The sequence below is a fragment of the Poecilia formosa genome, unplaced genomic scaffold, assembly GCF_000485575.1.
Source record: "Poecilia formosa unplaced genomic scaffold, Poecilia_formosa-5.1.2 Scaffold237, whole genome shotgun sequence".
NCBI classification, from domain to species: Eukaryota; Metazoa; Chordata; class Actinopteri; order Cyprinodontiformes; family Poeciliidae; genus Poecilia; species Poecilia formosa.
The window spans coordinates 1,576-6,707 of NW_006800176.1; the positions used below are offsets into that span (position 1 = coordinate 1,576).

The following is a 5,132-nucleotide window of genomic DNA, read 5'->3' on the forward strand; positions in this document are numbered from 1 at the left end:
GGTGTCAAACCTCGCTTTCACCTCTCAAGTTGGTCCAGAAGACTTTAGGCTAGGAAACGTGATCATATGTTACGTCGTACATCCCACCATTTCCTCTCTACCAGGATCAAGACTTTCCTGCTGTGATAGAAAGCTCTCATTGGTCAAATCTCCAGCGACCAATGAGAGATCCCTCTCTGCCTACCAAATGTCTTTTAGGATCACGTAGGTCAGGGATCATGTCCTCCTAGATGGTCTAAGCTTTCACACAGAGGTCACCGGGCCGTTGCACCCTAGACTGTGGAAACAACACGGTTCAGAGCGCTCTGGTTAGCACCTGCTGTTGTTCACAAGTGCTTTCAAAAATCTTGTGCTAAGAAAAGGACGAGGAGGATGTGCAGCAAAAAGAAAAACAAAGGCCTTTATGGTGAAGCTCTAAAATTCAACAAAGCCTTAATAGTTTCATATGTTTTTCTGCTTATTTTGCATATTTGTTGCATTTTAAGCATGAGGCGTTATTTTCAAAAATAAGTAAAATAAATAAATAAATAAATAAATAACTTTATGTCCTTAACTATCAAAAATAGAAAATTACATTAAAGGGCACTATATCACGTGAACAGGCACGAATCTTATTAAAAAGCTTCTTCATAAAAGCTTCAGGCTCATAAGGAGCATTGATTTTGGAGTTGCGTATTATTTCAGCTAATCTAATGTAATCAAGATCTTTCTGCGTAAGATTAAAAACATGAAGCGGTGTGCAAAGGGAAGCAAGCAGTCAGATTTCTGAAGGCCCTGAATGCTACAGCCTTATGTGCCTTCAGGCTGTCTAAAGCAGGCAGCCAACAGAGGCAGGAGCTAATGCTAATGCAAGTTTTTCACATTAAATCCAAGGCTTCTTCAGCGACTGGTGTTTTGCTGACTGCCTACCCAATCCAATAGCAACTAGTGGCCAGATGGGCTCAGCATGACACTTTCTGTAACGTACTGCCTGGCAGTGTGCATCCGGAGCCAAACACTTCGTCTCTCCCATTTCCTTTGTGATACAGCCACTCTTTATTGGAGCTGTTGGTGCTGTGCACCATAAATGTTGTGCTTCACTTTCAGCTTTTCTTCGTTTGGTATTGCATTGAGACTGAAGTGGCGTCTGATCTGCATTGGGTTTATTGAGACTTGATTGATTATTCAGTTGCTGCCTGTTTTAATTCTCCCCCTTTCCATGTTCAAAGTTTGTTTCTAGCTCCTTTGCTCCTGCTTTTTACTCTCATCTCTTTGAATGTTTGTGTTCACATGCGTCTTGTTTGTCTCTCTGTATCCCAGCCTTCTCCCTTGTCAGCTGCCAGTTTCTTGGATCGTGGTTGTTTGTTTTCTGCAGTCGAGTTTATCCAGCTTGTTACCCACCTGTTTGTGTGTGTGTGTGTTGGATTTTCATAGGCGGTGTTTTTGTTTGTTTGGACTTTTTCTGTATTCGAATCAGGTAGTGGGTAGAAGGAAACCCTCAACTGCTGAAATTTTAGGGAGACACAAAAAAAAGTGAGAAATTGGTAAACAATCAGGCAAAAAAGTGTTGAAAGTAATTAAAGCGGTTCAAAAAGTGCAAACTATGGGAACTAAACAGATTCTTTTGGGACGTTTATTCCACCATCAGGTAAAATTTTTGAATACACATTAAAAAATTTTGCATATTAATGAGAAAGGTCTAGTTTATTGTCACGAGCACAGAGGGCATCAAAATTACCCAAACTCCAGTAAATTTTCTGATGTAAAAAAAACTTGAGACCATAATTGTTTAGTTGGACAACAAAGAAAAATAATAATAAAAAAAGAACTATAATCTAGATTACTAAATGTGGAACTTTTATAGTCACTTCATCATCCAACTTTCTTATTGTCACACATGCAGACAACTACAGTAAATCTGATTAAGGTGAAATGAAGCTTTGGCGTCCTGATAGGATTTTCCTGACATTTGCCCATTCCTTTCTTTTAGAGATAGTTTACAGAGCAGGTACAAAGGGGAAATTGGAAATGGCAGCGCTGCAGGGATTTCTGCTAGGTGCTGGTCGTGTTCTGCAGAAACAATCTATGTATATTTTCTATATTCCCAGACTGATGAGCATTACTCACAAGCAAAACAGAGTGGTGGCAGCATCATGCTGTCTGAGCACTTTTAATAGAAGGAAAGTTGAAATTAAAATCAAATATGCTTCAATAAAGTATATCATCAAGGGGGGCTATTTTTATTTTTTTTTTCTTTCTCCATTAATCATGGGGTATCATGACAGAGTCCTTGACGGTTCGGCAGCATGCAAATGAACTGGCCTTTAGGGATGTTTGGATTTGGGGCCAAAAAATAAATAATAATAATAAAAAAAAACCTTTACTGACTCAACGATTATTAAGGAGTACAAGACGTGTGTGAAAGGCTAACACAAATACCCTTGTTAGCTTAAACATTAACCTGTAGATGTACTAAAACATCTGGATGAAGATGTATTTTTGACTGTAGATGAGGCAGCTCATATATCTGACAATGCACTGCTGTTTGTTTAGTTGATATTGATGTTATCAGAGATATCTGAAGGAATATTATGGAAAAGGATGCTCTCTTTATTTTTCAAAATGCAACAACTTTATATTAAAAAATCTTGTTTTCTAAAGCTGTATAGTAAAAGAGGATTAAACTGACATCAGAAAAACTGAAAAATAGCATTTTGTTATACATCTGTGTCATCATGAAAGGTAAGGGGTTGATGTGAAATTCAGAAATTAACAGTAAACATAAACACACAAAGTTTCATGTTTTTAATTGTAAAAGAAAACAAAAAAAAAAAACCCAATCCCACCCACTTAATCTGTGTATTCTTTTCATTTTACAACTGTGTTTATGACAACACAATCCCAGCTGAAAACACAGAAGTTTATGATTATGTGATGAAATGCTGACAAGAGATAACTATATCACCAAATCACTGTACTTCAAAGCTCAGTTTTAGAGTTGCATTTACTGCATAATGATGAACAAATGTTGTACATGTTTCAGTGGGAGTAACACAGTTTGGATCCCAGGACCGCGACTGAGGGTAAGCAGACCTTTCAGTTTGACAAATGAGCGTAAAGTCTGTGGTCTGCTGTTCCTTCAGCGCCTGCAGGTATGGTGGCTTCATGTTTTATGTATAACATATTTACGTCAGTGCGGCAGGAAGTATGAAAAACATTCGGACTGGAAAGCTCCTGGAACTCCGAGAGGATTTGGCCTGACCACAGCTGATGAGGCGGTGATTATTAGTGTGCCGTGGTGATGGAAACAGATCCTCGACTTCACAACAAAGCCCCTCAACCTCCTGTGGAAATTACAGTCATGAAGGTCAACATACTACAGCCCTGCTGCAGAACTGTGGCTCGGTCTTAAAAGTGCAGCCACCAGCAGGAATGATGACACTCCTCTTTATTATTCACTTTACAGTAAAAAAGAAAAAAAAAAGAAAAAGGAAACACTGTATCATGCAGAGAGACTGCAGCTCGTACGAATCCGGCTCAGGAGATCCCCGTTGTGTCTGCTGAGGACCGCGGCTCAGACTGCAGATGGGATGAAACATGGCACAGCTTTCCAATTTTTAACAGGATGTGACACTGCTGCGCTGCCTCCATTCCACGCTCTTTGAAAAAAAAGCTCACGGTGTGAAAAATCTGCGTGGATGACTGGGGCAGTAATGCAAATCTACCTGACATGCTTGTCACCATCTGGGCCCATTAAAGAGTAAATATTTTAGTCAGGAATGAGATGGAATGTACCTAGCATGATTAAAATCCTCAAAATACACATTTTTTTTCTTTGTTCATTCAGCATTGCTTATTTTACACAAATATTTTATTTTGTATTGGGATTTTTGCAAAAATCCTCAACAGATTTGAAGATTAACTCAGATGTTCAGAAACGTGGGTTGCACAATGTTGTAAAAGGTTGCACAGTGTTGCACAGTTGCCTGTAAAGCTTCATGTCATCATGTTTTGGCTCTAGCCCTCCTGAGATTTAAAAAAAAAAAAAAAAAAAAACTTATCCTGCACTATCCATGGAAAGGGATCCAGTTCCAACCTTAATGCTGTATTATATCTGCAGCCACCTGGCACACCATACCCCTCTCCCCGCAGCTTCATTGTGGTACAAGGGTGCAGCAGATGTTGTTCGGTTGCTGTAATAGGTTGGATGTTGGCTGCAGAGATCGTGGTTTCATCTAGACCCCGGATGCTGAAGCAGGGGATTTTTATAAGCCAGCCAGGAGAATGGAATAATGTTTCATCATCAGTTTGCTCACCTGTAGGAATTTATGCATAAAACCTGATGATGGATGATGTAAAGCAGAATATTGAATCTGGGCTCTTACATTAACTGAAATGTAATCTGACTGGGTTAGTGTCTAACATTTAGTGTCTAAGTGTTGAATGCTGGTAAAGAGAACCCGCAAAAGTGACAGCTGAAAATGCAGTGAGAAATGTTTAGACAACTTTTTTTCTTTCACTTTCCTTCCACTTTACAATTAAATAACTTTTTAAGAGTTTGAAAAGTTTTGCAAAGCACTGTAAAAGTACCAGTGCTGGTTGTTTGCCGACAGCCAGGTCAAACCGAATAAAATTACTCATTTCAGAAACACGAGTTAACTTGACTTGTTTGTTGTAGGCTGTGGGAGGAAGCTGAAGTGTCCAGAAAAATAGGACACAGCAACCCGACACAGAGGCAAAGAGAGCACTGGACCTCCACACAGAAAGGTCTGCAGGCCTCAGGCTAAAACATGCTCCATCTTGCCGCACTTTGAAAGCTCAATGAGTTTAACTGGTAGCTTTTACACATTTGAAATCAAATAGCAAAGTAGCGATGCACATCTGATTAGTCTCATTAATATCCACATGCTGACTGATCACTGGTTTCTTTTTCAGGACAACTGCAGATTAGTCCCAATAGCTGGAACATTGGCATCCCATAAGTTCAATGTTCTCAAACACAGTTGCAATTCATGACAGAACCATATGTCAAAAAGTACCATGTATCATATTTCTCATTATACATCCGTTCCCATCAAAAATAAAATGTTAGACAAGGTAAAGGATTATTCAAAATGTAAATATGTTAGGTTTAAGGGGAAAAAAAGCCATTT

General features: G+C 39.1%; 1 long non-coding RNA gene across 1 annotated transcript; it reads left to right on the forward strand.

Annotated features, from left to right (window-relative positions):
- Window positions 1–2,578: 2,578 nt before the first annotated feature.
- LOC107838295 (uncharacterized) lies at window positions 2,579–4,024 on the forward strand. The gene is made up of 2 exons (XR_001664359.1): window positions 2,579–3,062; window positions 3,174–4,024. It is a non-coding gene; the product is annotated as an uncharacterized LOC107838295 (long non-coding RNA).
- Window positions 4,025–5,132: the final 1,108 nt, after the last annotated feature.